Source organism: Trachypithecus francoisi, unplaced genomic scaffold (assembly GCF_009764315.1).
Source record: "Trachypithecus francoisi isolate TF-2019V2 unplaced genomic scaffold, Tfra_2.0 Contig01461, whole genome shotgun sequence".
Taxonomy (NCBI): Eukaryota; Metazoa; Chordata; class Mammalia; order Primates; family Cercopithecidae; genus Trachypithecus; species Trachypithecus francoisi.
In genome coordinates, this window is record NW_022681433.1 from 2065180 (window position 1) to 2081378 (window position 16199).

The following is a 16199-nucleotide window of genomic DNA, read 5'->3' on the forward strand; positions in this document are numbered from 1 at the left end:
AGGCCGTTGTGCTGTTGCCAGCAGGACAGTCCGGTGAGTTGTTCAGCACCAGATTATCTGGGGGACCTGCCTTCTCCTATAGGTCTGCCAGTCAAGACCTATGTCTTTGTCTTCTGTTCCCTCTAATTCATCACACACACAAACACACGTGTGCACACAGACACACACACACATGCACGTGCCCACAGTGTGCTAACACAGTGCCCTCAGTGCAGCTTGGAAGACTGTGCGACTTAGTCTTTGAGTTCCAGGGAAAGATATTGATACAGTTTTAGGATCAGGGTTAGCCTTTTCCTCTACTGCCATTTGGGGTACCTGAAGTTCCACCATTAGATACTCATTCCTTTTGACCTCAGAGGTCTCGCAGTCTTCAGAGGCCTCTGCTCCCCAAGTAAGTTACCAGTAGCTGGGGAAGGGGCTGTCGTGGGCCTCCAGCACCAGTGTTGGCTCTGGATTAATTTTTCAGCTGCTTTGGTAGAGTGGAAAAAAAGTCCTGGAGAAGGGAAAGCAAAAACGGCCTGCATGAGGAAGGTGACCAGGAGAGGGTGCAAGGCCAAGGTGTATCCCACAGACACTATGTCGTGGCCAGCCTACCTGGGCTGTGGAAGGGGTGGGAGTTTTCTCATTCATTCGATGGACATGGACTGAGTGCTTACTATGTACCAGGCACCATGCTCGCTGCTAGAGATGCGGTGGGAAGCCACGAGGTTCCCATCTTTGTGGGGCTTATAGTCCAGTTACAGGAGGGTAGGGAGACATTAACCAAAACATCACACTAATGAACATGCCACTGCAAACCAAGATGAGTGCACCGAAGGAAGGTTCTACAAGAACACAGCACCAACAAACCAATCTAGATGGATCTGGAAGACTCTGAGAAAGTGATGCTTGAGCTGATCCTAAAGAAGTAGAATTAACTAGAAAAACAGAGCAGAGTGGACATTCCAGGCAGAGGGAACTGAGTGTGCAAAGGCCCTGCAACAGAGCCAGCTAATGCTGCCATTGTGGACAGTCATAATCCTTAACCTTCAGGAAACCCCAAACTTGAAGGAAAATGTTCCTTTCTAAAAATGTGCTTCCCTTTCCCTTTCCCTTCCACTCACCCCAGCACTTGATACCAAGCCATGCAGAGAAGGTGAGTTCTACAGGAGAAAGCCTTAAAAAAAACAAAACTTGCAGCCGTTTCCTGTTTGGTGTCTGTAACTGCAAACCTTCGTAGTCAAATAAATTAACACAGAAAGGCATTTTGGAGAAGGGTGTGGAAGAAGCACATACTGAAAAACCAAGAAAAATTCCATCTATTTTTCAGAGAAGAGCTGCCAGTCTGAAGACAGGGCCAGAGCCCACCCACTGCATGAATTGAACAGACCCCAGGCCATTTAGTCCAATTAATTTGGAGGAATCTGAGGCCCAGAGAGGGGAAGGGACTCAGTTCACAGTAGGACTGGGGCTTGCACCCTCTCTCCTGGCCCTTTGTCCAGTGTTTTTTCTCTGCCTCACTCCTTGTGATTGCATTAGGCTAGATCTGCCACTTTCTTCTATCAGACAAGGAACAATGGGGCTAGAACTGCCCTCTGCAACCACTGTAGGCAAAGTTTAGTTTTACCGTGGGTACAGGAGCCCAATGTCCTTGTGGTATGAAAAGGAGGAGGAGGAGTGCCAGACACTTTTTCTGTTCTATATTTGATCATTGCAATGACCCTAGGAGACAGTGACTCACACCCGCACTTTACAAATGAGGAAACAGAGCCTCTGAGAGGTTAAAGAGCTTGCTCAAGGCCACCCAGCTACTATATGGCAGAGCTGGGATTTGAACACTGTCTAACCTGAAAGCTCATACCTTCTCCTCCTTTCCTCAGCCCATACCCAGGAGGATGTTTCCATGGAGAAGCCGCCTCAGGATTCCCAACCTTGACAATTGACAATGGCCACCCATCAACTGCCCCTCATTTCAGACATGCCTCTCACATGTGGAACATGTAATGTAGCCTGCCTCTGTCATGATCCGCCAGGGAAAAGGTATTCATTGGTTCTTCTGCCCCATTCTGGAGGCTGGTTGGTGTATAACTATTTAGGCACTAGAGCCTATTACTCTTAGGTGTGTGCAGTATTTGTCATTTGGTTTTGCTCTAGCTGTTCCTCCCAGAAGTTAGAACAGAGAATTTCCAAACTCAAATACGTACCAGCTTTGCATGCACAATATTCCACCAGCTTTGCATATACAATATCCAGTCTCGTTCTGTTCCAGAAAAGCTCACTAACTGACAGTCTCCAGATAATAATCAGGCAATTTGCAAGGCCATGGTCTCAGCACTCAGATCTTGGAGGAAGGGGAGTGCAATAGACCCCACTGGAGTGAGGTTACCTATAAAAGCATTTCCAAGGCAGGTTCCAAGGAACACTAATGATGCTGTGGATTATTGGCAGCTTTTTCGTCAACAAACGAAAACCAAAACCAGACCAAATCTCTTAGCTGCAGGATTTCTCAAAGCCTTCGATATGCTGTGGCAGAGATAACTAGTTGTTCTCCAATAGTCATTCTCTTCCCCTTTCTTTAATAATAAAACTCTTAAATTTTAGCTGAACATATATATGCCAGCTAGAGACTTTTTCCTGGCCTCCCTTTCAGCTGGGAATAAGCATGTAAGATTTGAATAAGGAGATGTGAGCAGAAGTGATATGTCTCCTCTAGTCATGTTGTTTAAAGAAATAAGCCTGTGCCTGACTTGCCATTTCTCTTTTCTGCTGGCTGGGATGTGTATGTGATGACAAGAGCAGGAGCAGCCACTTTGGACCAGAAAGTCACCTACTCAGCCTTGTACTAATCATCTCTGGATTGTTAGAAAGAAACTCCCATCTTGTTTGAGCCACTATATCTTGGGTCTTTGATCCAGCATTTAGACTGGCCCCTAAGTAATGTATGCACTAACATGCATAAAGAATCTCTAAGTGGAGCCTATAGCATGCAGCATTTCTCAAGCACATATGACCTTAACAGCAATTTTTGCAAAACGAGTTAGGACTGTGCTCCTTGAAACATGTCTTGGGAAGCTCTGAAAATACTTTTTTCAACATTCCCAGAACTCCAAAACTGTGACTGAGTCTACAACCCACTTGTCCTTGAGTCATTATCCAAAAGAAGCATATGGGGTACAAACTACCAGCGCCCCCTCCCCGCCCCATGCACACACTTACATAAAGAGATCTATTTCTTTTCCCAAAACCACTGACTTTCTCTTCACAACAAGCCACAAAGCTTCACACCCTTAGACTTCTGACTTGGGTAGTCCAGATCCAAGGAGCTCATAAAGAAACGGCAACAAAACACAGTTAGATCTTCCATTCCAGAAGAGACTAATAATAAAAGTTACAGTGAAAATGAATAGCTGCTGGTGCCATGATGAAAAAAAATGGCCCAAAGCAGATACAGGTTCCCAAGCATGAATAAGAACCAGATCCAGGTCATGGAAAAATTAAGTTTCAAAAACAAATCAAGAGCTTGTTTGGTTAACAAAGAAAATATTCCCACAACTAACATATTTTATGGTGAAAGTCTGAAAGCTTTTCCTCTAAGATCAGGAACAGAATGAGGATGTAACATCTCACCACTTCTTTTTAATACTGTACTGGAAGTATTCCCTTCTAACCAGGTTAAGCAGGGAAGAGAAAGAAATAAAAGGCATTCAGGTTGTAAAAGAAGAAGTAAAATTATTTCTATTCACAAATAATGTGATGTGTATAGAATCCACATACCCACCCTTGCAAAAAAAAAAAAAACTTATTAGAATTAATAAATATGTACAGCAAGGGTACAGAATACAACATCAGTATACAAAAATCAATGGTATTTCTATGCTAGCAATGAAAAATCTGAAAATAAAATTAAGAAAACAGTTCCATTTAAAATAGCATCAAAAAAGGATTGAATTTAACAAAAAGTATGCAGAAATTATACTGTGAAAACTACAAAACATAGTTGAAAAAAATTAAAGAAGACCTAAATTAATTTAAAGACCTAAATAAATTTCATGCTCATGAATAGCAAGGAAGACTTAATATTGTTAAGATGGCAATACTCACAAAACTGATCTATAAATTCAATGCAATCTCTGTGAAAAATCCTATCTACCTCTTTTGCAGAAATTAATAAACTGATACTGAAATTAATATGGAGGCCAGGTGTGGTGGCACATGCCTTTGATCCCAACACTTTGGGAGGCCAAGGTGGGAGGGTCGCTCAAGGCCAGGAGTCTGAGACCAACCTAGGCAACAAAGCAAGACCACTATCTCTACAAAAATCAAATAAAATAAATAAGTTAAGTAAAATGTATATGGAAATGCAGGGACCCAGAACAGCCAAAATAATCTTGCAAAAGAAGAATAAAGTTGAAAGACTCACACTTCCAATTTCAACCTTGCTACAAAGCTATGGAAATCAAGACTGTGGTATTGGAATAAGGATAGACATATAGATCCACAGAATAGAATTAAGAATCCCTAAATAAACCTATGAATAGTCTATTGATTTTCAACAAAGGTACCAATACAGTTCAGTGGGGAAAATTATCTTTTTAACAAATAGTTCTACAAAAATCTAGCCGGGCGAGGTGGCGGGCGCCTGTAGTCCCAGCTACTCGGGAGGCTGAGGCAGGAGAATGGCGTAAACCCGGGAGGCGGAGCTTGCAGTGAGCTGAGATCCGGCCACTGCACTCCAGCCCGGGAGACAGAGCGGGACTCCGTCTCAAAAAAAAAAAAAAAAAAAAAAAAAATAGTTCTATGATAACTGGATATTCACATGCAAAAGAACCAAGTTAGACCTCATCTCACACCATATATAAAAATTAACACAAAGTGCATCAATGACCTAATATAAAAGCTAAAACTATAAAACTCATAAAACATAGGAGTAACCCTTTGTGACCTTGGATCAGGTAATGGTTTGTTAGATATGATACCAAAAGCACAAGAAACAACAACAAAAAAAATTAGTCTTCACCAAAATTTAAAACTTTCATGTTTCAAAGAACAAAAAAGTGATGAAAACCAATAAAATATGAGAAAATATTTGCAAATTATATATCTGGTAAGGAACTTGTATCCAGAATATATTGTAAACTCCTACAACTTAGCCAGGAACAGTGGCTCATGCCTGTAATACTAGTACTTTGGGAGGCTGAGGCAAGTGGATTGCTTGAGTCCAGGAGTTAGAAACCAGCTTGGGCAACAAGGCAAAATTTTGTCTCTACAAAAAATACAAAAATTAGGCAGGCATGGTGGCATGCACCTGTAGTTCCAGCTACTTGGGAGGATCACTTGAGCCTAGGAGGTCTGAGGCTGCAGTGAGCCGTGATGGCACCACTGCACCCCAACCTGGGTGACAGAGTGAGACCGTCTCACAAGAAAAAAAGAAAAGAAAAGAAAGCTCCTACAACTAAACAGTAAAAAGACAGCCTAGGGAGAGGTGGAGCAACATGGAAGAGAAAGCTCCACAGACCATCACTTCCCACAAGGACACCAATTTAACAACTATCTACACAAAGAAAAGCACCTTTGAAAGACCCAAAAATCAAGTGAACTCTCACGTACCTGGTTTTAACTTCATATCTCTGAGAGAGGCACTGAAACCAGCAATTGTGAGGCATTGAATTCAGTGCTACCCTCGTTATAAGAGAAAGCAAAACCAGACCAAACTAAGCTGATATCTGCCCACAGAGGGAATACTTAAACCCTAGACAGAGGGGAATCCCAGCAGTACAAACTTGAGTTCCCACAAGCCTCATCACCTTGGACTAAAGTAGTCTGGAGCCCCGTATACACTTGAAAGGCAGTCTAGGCCACAAGGATTGCAATACCTGGGCAACTCCTGGGATGAACTGGGCCCAGAAACAGTGGACCAGGGGAAGCATGTGACCTTCTGAGACATCAGTTGGGGTGTCTAAGGGAGTGCTGGCATCACACCCCACCCACCCCAGGTTGCATAGCTCATGGCTCCAAAAGTGACCCCTTCCTTTTGCTTGAGGAGAGGAGATGGAAGAGTGGGGAAGACTTTGTCTTTCATCTTGGATACCAGCTCAGCCACAGCAGGATAGGGCACTGGTCAGAGTCATGAGGCCCCCGTTCCAGGCCCGAGCCCCTGGACATTTCTAGCCACACCTTGACCCAAAAGAAAATCTGCAGCCTTGAAGGAAAAGACTCAGTCCTAGCAAGATTCATCACCTGCTAACTAAAGAGCCCTTAGGTCCTGAATAACCCCAGCAGTGATACCCAGGTACCAGGTTGAGGGCCTTGGGTGAGACACTGAGTCTTGCTGGATTCAGGTGAGACTCAGACTTTCCCAGCTCTAGTGGCTATGGGGCAAGACTCCTGCTTGAGAAAAGTGGAGGAAAAAGCAAAGGGAACTTTGTCTTGCAACTTAGATATCAGCTCAGTCACGGTGGGGTAGAGAACCAAGCAGGCTCTTCGGGCTGCCTATTCTAGGACTTGGCTGTTGGATGGCATTTCTGGACCTGTCTAGAGGGTCCACTCCTCTGAAAGGTGAGTCCTAGGCCAGGCAGCATTCACCACGAGCTGACTCAGGCGGCTTTGAACCTTAAGGGAACATCAGCAGTAGTCTGGCAGTACTCCATGTGGGCCTGAGATGGCAGTGGTCATGGAGTGAGGCTCCTCTACCTTTGGAATGGAGAGGGAAGAGCGGGAAGGACTGTCTTGTGGTGTGAGTGCTTGCTCAGTGACAGCACAATAGAACACCAGGTAGACTTCTAAGGTTTTTGCCTCTAGTCCCTGGCTCCCAGAAGGTACCTCTGGACCCACCCAGTGCCTGGGGGAATTTGCTGCCCTGAAGGGAAGGACACAGGCCTGGCTGGCTTTGCCACCTGCTGATGGTAAAACCCCCAGGCTTTGAACTAACATAGGCAGTAGAGAGGGAGTGGTTACAGCAGGCCTGAGACAAGACCCAGTGCCATGCTAGCTTCAGGTCTGACCCAGAGCAGTCGTAGGGGTGGTGGCCACAGGGGTGCTTGTGTCACTCCACTCCTAGCTCCAGGTGGCTCAGAACAGAGAGAAAGAGAGAGACTCCATTTTTTTGGGAGAGTAAGGGAAAAGAACAAGAGTCTCTGCCTGGTAATCCAGATAATTCTTCCAGATCTTGTCCAAGACTATCAAGGTGGTACCTCTATGAGTCTGGAAGAATCACCACATTACTGGGCTTGGCGTCTTCCCTAAAGCAGATACAGCTTAGATTATAACACTCAAGTCTTTTTGAATATCTGGAAAACCTTGCCAAAAAGGATAGGTACAAACAGGCACAGACCATAAAGACTACAATACATACCTACCTCTTCAATGCCCAGAAACAGACAAACTTCTACAACTATTAACACAACCTAGGAAAACATGACCTCACCAAATGAACTAAACAAGGCACTAGGGACCAATCCTGGAGAAACAGAGATATGCAACGTTTCAGACAGAGAATTCATAATAGCTGTTTTGAGCAAACTCAAAGAAATTCAAGATGACACAGAGAAGGAATTCAGAATTCTATCAGATAAATTTAATAAGAGATTGAAATAATTTAAAAGAATCAAGCAGAAATTCTGGAGTTAAAAAATGCAGTTGGCATACTGAATAATATCATCAGAGTCTTTTAGTAGCAGAATTGATCAAGCAGAAAAAAGAATTAGTGAACTTGAAGACAGCCTATTTGAAAATATACAGTCAGAGGAGACAGAATAAAAAAGAAAACAATGAAACAAGCTATTTGAAAACGCAGTCAGAGGAGACAAAATGAAAAAGAATGAAAAAGAATGAAGCAGGCCTACAGGATCTAGAAAATAGCCTCTAAAGAGCAAATCTAAGAGGTATTGTCCTTAGAGAGGAGATAGAAAGAGGGGAAGAAAATCTATTCAAAGTGATAATAACAGAGAATTTCCAAAACCTAGAGAAAGATATCAATATCCACGTATAAGAAGGTTATAGAACACCAAACAGATATAACCCAAAGAAGACTACCTCAAGGCATTTGATAATCAAACTCCCAAAGGTCAAGGATAAAGAAAGGATGCTAAAAGCAGCAAGAGAAAAGAAACAAATCACATACAATGGAATTCCAACATGTCTGGCAGCAGATTTTTCAGTGGAAATTTTATGGGCCAGGAGAGAATGGCATGACATATTTAAAGCACTGAAGGAAAAAACTTTTACCCTAGAATAGTATTTCCAGCAAAATTATCCTTCAAACCTGAAAGAGAAATAAAAGACTTTCCCAAACAAACAAAAGCTGAGCAATTTTATCAACAACAGAACTGTCCTACAAGAAATGCTAAAGGGAGGACTTCAATCAGAAATAAAAGGACATTAATGAGCAATAAGAAATAATCCAAAGGTACAAAACTCACTGGTAAGAACACAGAAAAACACAGTATATTATAACACTGTAATTATGATGTGTAAGCTACTCTTAAGTAGAAAGACTAAAGAATGAACCAATCAAAAATAATAATTACAACAACTCTTCAAGACATGGACAATACAAAAAGATAAACAGCAACAACAAAAGTTTAAAAGTGGAGGGACAAAGTTAAGGCATAGCATCTTTATTAGTTTTCTTTTTGCTTGCTTGTTTGCTTATGCAAACAGTTTTAAGTTGTTATCTACTTAAAATAATGGGTTATAAGATAGTGTTTGCAAGCCTCAAGGTAACCTCACACAAAATCCATACAACATAAGCACAAAATATAAAAAGCAAGAAACTAAATCACATCACCAGAGAAAATTACCTTCACTAAAATGAAGACAGGTAGGAAAGAAAGGACAGAAGAGAAGGCCAGAAAACAACCAGAAAACAAGGGACAAAATGGCAGAAGTCCTCACTTATCAATAGTAACATTGATTGTTGGCCAGGTGCAGTGACTGATGCCTATAATCCCAGCACTTTGGGAGGCCAAGGCCAGTGGATCACCTGAGATCAGGAGTTTGAGACCAGCCTGGCCAACATCGTGAAAACTCATCTCTACTAAAAATACAAAAAAAATTAACCAGCTGTAGTAGTGGGTGCCTGTAATCCCAGCTACTTAGGAGGCTGAGGCTAGAGAACCACTTGAACACAGGAGGCAGAGATTGTAGTGAGCTGAGATCACACCATTGTACTCCAGCCTGGTGACAAGAGCAAAACTCTGTCTCAAAAACAAACAAACAAACAAACAAAAAACAGTAACATTGACTGTAAATGAACTAAACTCTCCAATCAAAAGACATAGACTGGTTGAATGGATGAGAAACCAAGAGCCATTTATCTGTTGCCTACAGGAAACACATTTCACATGTAAAGACACACAAAGACTGAAAATAAAGGGATGGAAAAAGATATTCCATGCCAATGGAAACCCCCCCCCCAAAAAAAACCAAACCAGAAGGAGTAGCTATATTAATATCAGACAAATAGATTTCAAGACAAAAACTATAAGAAGAGACAAAGAATGACACAATATAATGATAAAGGGGTCAATTCAGCAAGAAGATATACCAATTTTAAATATATATGCACCCAACACTGGAGCACCCAGATATATAAAGCAAAAATTATTAAAGCTGAAGAGAGAGATAGACTCCAATACGATCATAGCTGGAGACTTCAACACTCCCACTTTCAGCATTAGACAGATCTTGCAGATAGAAAATTAATAAAGAAACATTGGACTTAATCTGCACTATACAAGAAATGGATCTAATAGATAGTTACAGAACATTTCATCCAATGGCTACAGAATACACATTCTTTTCCTCAGCACATGGATCATTCTCAAGGATAGGCCATATGTTAGGTCACAAAACAAGTCTTAAAACATTTAAAAAATTGAAATGACATCAACCATCTTCTCTGACCACAATGGAATAAAACTAGAAATCAATAAGAGAATTTTGAAAACTATACAAATAAATGGAGATTAAACAATATGTGCTGAATGACCAGTGGGTTAATAAAGAAATTAAGAAGGAAATTGAAAATTTTCTTGAAACAAATGATAATGGAAACATAACATACCAAAACCTATGGGATACAGCAAAAGCAGTACTAAGAAGGAATTTTATAGTTGTAAGTGCCTACATCAAAAAAGAGGAAAAACCAAATAAATAATCTAACAATGCATCTTTTTTTTTTTTTTTTTTTTTTTTTTGAGACGGAGTTTTCTTGTTGCCCAGGCTGGAGTGAATGGCACGATCTCAGCTCACTGCAACCTCTGCCTCCCAGGTTCAAGCAATTCTCCTGCCTCAGCCTCCTGAGTAGCTGGGATTACAGGCACCCTCCACCACACTCGGCTAATTTTTTGTGTTTTCAGTAGAGATGGAGTTTCGCCATGTTGGGCAGACTGGTCTCCAACTCCTGATCTCAGGTGATCCACCCACCTTGGCCTCTGAAAGTACTGAGATTACAGATGTGAGCCACCATGCCTGGCCACAATGCATCTTAAAGAACAAAAAAAGCAAGAACAATCCAAACCCAAAATTAGTAGAAGAAAAGAAATAATAAAGACCAGAGCAGAAATAAATAAAATTGAAATGAAGAAAACAATACAAAATATCAATGAAATGAAAAGTTGTTTTTTTGAAAAGTTAAACAAAATAGACAAGCCTTTAGCTAAAGTAACTAATTAGAAAAGAGAGAAGATCCAAATAAATAAAATCAGAGAATGAAAAAGGAGACATTACGACTGATATTGCAGAAATTCAAAGGATCTTTAGTGGCTACTATGAGCAACTACATATCAATAAATTGGAAAATCTAGAAGAAATAGACAAATTCCTAGACATACACAACCTACAAAGATTGAACCATGAAGAAATCCAAAATGCAAACAGACCAATAACAAGTAACAATATCAAAGCTATAATAAAAAGTCTCTCAGTTAAGCCCAGGACCCAATGGCTTCACTGCTGAACTCTATTAGTTTTAAGAAGAACTAATACCAATCCTACTCAAACTATTCTGAAAAATAGAGGAGGAGGGAATACTTCCAAACTCATTCTATGAGGCCAGTGTGACCCTGATACCAAAACTAGACGACACATCAACAAAAAAGAAAACTACCAATGTCTCTGATGAAAATTGATGCAAAAACCCTCAACAAAATACTAGCAAACTGAATTCAGCAACACATTAGAAAGATCATTCATCACATCCCTTGTAAGTTGTATTCCCAGATACGTTATTCTCTTTGTGGCAATTGCGAATGGGAGTTCACTCATGATTTGGCTCTCTATTATTGGTGGATAGAAATGTTTGTGATTTTTGCACATTGATTTTGTATCCTGAGACTTTGCTGAAGTTGCTTATCAGCTTAAGGAGATTTTGGGCTGAGACGACGGGGTTTTCTAAATATATAATCATGTCATCTGCAAACAGAAACAATTTGACTTCCTCTCTTCCTATTTGAATACCCTTTATTTCTTTCTCTTGCCTGATTGCCCTGGCCAGAACTTCCAATACTATGTTGTATAGGAGTGGTGAGAGAGGGCATCCTTGTCTTGTACTGGTTTTCAAAGGGAATGTTTCCAGCTTTTGCCCATTCAGTATGATATTGACTGTGGGTTTGTCGTAAATAGCTCTTATTATTTTGAGATACGTTCCATCAATATCTAGTTTATTGAGAGTTTTTAGCATGAAGGGGTGTTGAATTTTGTCGAAGGCCTTTTCTGCAGCTATTGAGATAATCATGTGGTTTTTGTCATTCGTTTTGTTTATGTAATGGATTACGTTTATTGATTTGCATATGTTGAACCAGCCTTGCATCCCAGGTATGAAACCAACTTGATCATGGTAGATAAGCTTATTGATGTGCTGCTGGATTCAGTTAGATTATAAATCATTCTACTATAAAGACACAAGCACATGTATGTTTATCGCAGCACTGTTCACAATAGCAAAGACTTGGAACCAACCCAAATGTCCATCAGTAATAGACTGGATAAAGAAAATGTGGCACATATACACTGTAGAATACTATGCAGTCATAAAAAAGGATGAGTTCATGTCCTTTGCAGGGACATGGATGAAGCTGGAAACCATCATTCTCAGCAAACTATCACAAGAACAGAAAACCAAGCACCACATGTTCTCACTCATAAATGGGAATTGAACAATGAGAACACATGGACATAGGGAGGGGAACATCACACACCAGGGCCTGTTGAGGGGTGGGGGTTTAGGGGAAGGATAACATTAGGAGAAATACCTAATGTAGGTGACGAGTTGATGGGTGCAGCAAACCACCATGGCACACATATACCTATGTAACAAAACTTCACGTTCTGAACATGTACCGCAGAACTTAAAGTATAATAAAAAAATTTAAAAAAGAACAAAACTGGAGGAGTCACATTACCTGACTTCAAATTATACTACAGGGCTATAATAACCAAAACAGCGGGCCGGGCGCGGTGGCTCAAGCCTGTAATCCCAGCACTTTGGGAGGCCGAGACGGGCGGATCACGAGGTCAGGAGATCGAGACCATCCTGGCTAACACAGTGAAACCCCGTCTCTACTAAAACATACAAAAAACTAGCCTGGCGAGGGGGCGGGCGCCTGTAGTCCCAGCTACTCGGGAGGCTGAGGCAGGAGAATGGTGTAAACCCGGGAGGCGGAGCTTGCAGTGAGCCGAGATCGCACCACCGCACTCCAGCCTGGGTGACAGAGCGTGACTCCGTCTCAAAAAAAATAAAAATAAAAATAAAATAACCAAAACAGCGTGGTCCTGGCATAAAAACAGACACAGAGCAATGGAACAGAACAGAGAACCTAGAACCAAATCCACACGCCTGCAGTAAACTCATTCTCAACAAAAGTGGCAAGAACATACACTGGGCAAAGGACAGTCTCTTCAATAAATGACGCTGGGAAAACTGGATATCCATATGCAAAGAATCAAACTAGACCCCCATCTCTCACTATATACAAAAATCAAATCAAAATGGATTTAACACTTAAATCTAAGACCTCAAACTATGAAACTACAAAAAGAAAACATTGGAGAAACTCTCAAAGACATCAGTCTGGGCAAAGATTTCTTGAGTAATACCCCACAAGCACAGGCAACTAAAGCAAAAATGGACTAGATGGGGTCACATCAAGTGAAAAAGCTTCTGCATAGCAAATGAAACAATAAAGTGAAGAGACAGCCCACAGAATGGGAGAAAATATTTGCAAATTACCCATCTGACAACAGATTAATAGTCAGGACATATAAGGAGCTCAAACAACTCTATAGGAAAAAAATTTAATAATCTGATTTAAAAATGGGCAAAAGATTGAAATAGACATTTCTCAAAAGAACACAAACAGATGGCAAACAGACATATGAAAAGATGCTCTACATACATCATTGATTAGAGAAATGCAAATCAAAACTACGATGAGATATCATCCTACCCCAGTTGAAATGGCTTATATCCAAAAGACAGGTAATGACAGATGCTGGCAAGGATGTAGAGAAAAGGAAATCCTCGTACACTGTTAGTGGGAATGTAAATTACTACAGCCACTATGAAGAGCAGTTTGGAGATTCCACAGAAAACTAAAAATGGAGCCTACCATATGTTCCAGCAATCCCACTGCTGGGTATATACCCCCTAAAAAAGGAAATCAGTATATCAAAGAGGTATCTGGACTCCCATATTTGTTGCAGCTCTATTCACAATAGCCAAGATTTGGAAGCAACCTAAATGTCCCTCAACAGATGCATGGATGAAGGAAATGTGGTACTTATACACGCTGGAGTACTATTCAGTCATAAGAATGAGATTCAGTCATTTGCAACAACATGGATTGAACTGGAGGTCATTATGTTAAGTGAAATAAGCCAGGCACAGAAAGACAAACATTGCATGTTCTCACTTATTTGTGGGATGTAAAAGTCAACAGTTAAACCCATGGAATTATAGAGTAGAAGCTTGGTTACCAGAGGCTGGGAAGGGTAGTAGGAGGTCGGGGGGAGATAGGCATGGTAACGAGCACAAAAAATAGTTGGAATGAATGAATAAGGCCTAGTATTTGATAGCACGACAGGGTGACTGTAGTCAATAACAATTTAACTGTACATTCGAAAATAACTAAAATTGTGTAATTGGATTGTGACACAAAGGATAAATGCTTGAGGGGGTGGACACCCCATTTTCCATGACGTGATTATTACACATCACATGCCCATATCAAAACATCTTATGTGCCCCATAAATACATACACCTACTATGTACCCACAAAAATTTAAAAAGTGAAAAAGACATCCTAATTTTAAAATGGGCAAAGGATTTGAATAGACATTTCTCCAAAGAAGATATATAAATGGTCAGTAAGCACATGAAAAGACACCATTAGTCACAGAAATGCAACATAGGCCGGGCGCAGTGGCTCACACCTGTAATCTCAGCATTCTGGGAGGCCGAGGAGGGCGGATCACAAAGTCAGGAAATCGAGACCATCCTGGCTAACACGGTGAAACCCCGTCTCTACTAAAAATACAAAAAAATTAGCCAGGCGTGGTGGTGGGCGCCTGTAGTCCCAGCTACTCAGAAGGCTGAGGGGTGCCTGTAGTCCCAGCTACTTGGGAGGCTGAGGGGTGCCTATAGTCCCAGCTACTCGGGAGGCTGAGGCAGGAGAATCGCTTGAACCCGGGAGGCAGAGCTTGCAGTGAGCCGAGATCGCGCCACTGCACTCCAGCCTATGCAACAGAGTGAGACTCTGTCTCAAAAAAAAAAGAAATGCAAAACAAAACCACAACACGATACCACTTCCCACCTGCTAGAATGACAAGGGAGACAAGAACAAGTTGGCAAGGATAAAGAGAAACTGGAATCCTCATACATTGCTAGTGGGAACGTAAAATGGTTTTCCAAACTGCTTTGGAAAAGTTTGACAGTTTCTCAAAGAGTTAAAACAGAGTTAACATAAGACCCAGGAATTCCACTCCTAGTTATATACCCAAGAGAAATGAAAATATATGTCCACACAAAAACTAATACATGGGTATTCATAACAATATTATTAGTTAACTAAAAAGTGGAAACAACCCAAATCTTCACCAACCAATGAATGGATAAACAAATTGTGGCATATCCACACAGTGGAATATGATTTGACCGTGAAAAGAAATGAAGTACTGATTCATGCTACTCATGGATGAACTTTGAAAATACTATGCTAAGTGAAAGAAGCCAGACACAAAAGATTACATATTCCATTTATATGAAAGGTCCAGAATAGACAAGCTCATGGAGACAGAGAAGTAGACAGTGGTGACGGCTGCAGTACCTGTGAATATGCTAAAAACCACTGAACTGGGTGATACAGTATGTTAATTAGGTCTCATTTTTTTGAAAAAGAAATATTTAAGTTCAACCCAAAAGCTTTCCCAGAAGCTTGAGGAAAAGAAAAAAGTTAAAAAAATGCAATTTAGTTTCCCGATTCCCTAAAAAACCGATCAAATATAGTAGTTAGCTTTTGAAGATACAGGTAAGATTATGAGTAGTTATGTTTTGGATTTATGTACTTTAGGAATCTAGGGATTTGAGTTTTAAAATAACTTTATTCTGATTATGAAAGTAATGCCCGGATATTTTAGAGGAGGTTTTAAAGACAGAAAAGCATAGATAAGGAAATTATGAGCTTTCTTATTTTTATGCCTCTCTCCAGCCCCTACAAAGGCAAGTGGGAGAAGGGGTCAGTGGCTTCTATGTGCAAAGCCTACCCGTCAAACACTTCACACCTGAGGTTGGCTGGACATTCCATCAAGACCAGCACCATCAATCTTCCTCCACACACAGATCTTAGAAAAGCACCATCATTTTCAAGTCTTCCAGCTATCTCAACTTTCCCTCGTATTTAAGTCCTGGATTGTAAGAACAACTGGTATTTCCCTTAACTCAGAGAAAGAGTCCATGCCACCTGCAATGGTGCCAAGATACGAGAAGGAGGGCAGAGACAGAATAGAAATCTAACTTCCAACGAAATCACAATCCTCAAATTAAAATTTCCCAGCAGCCGTCTGCCAGCATTTCCTTCCCAAGCACTAAATGAGCTAAAGGAACACTTTAAATTTACTGTCATCTTGTCTAGTGCAATCAGAGAGCACCCAGGGGCCTTGCGAAGGAATCAAGAAGCATGTTACTCCCACTAGAATATTATTTGAATGGAAATATATTTTAAAA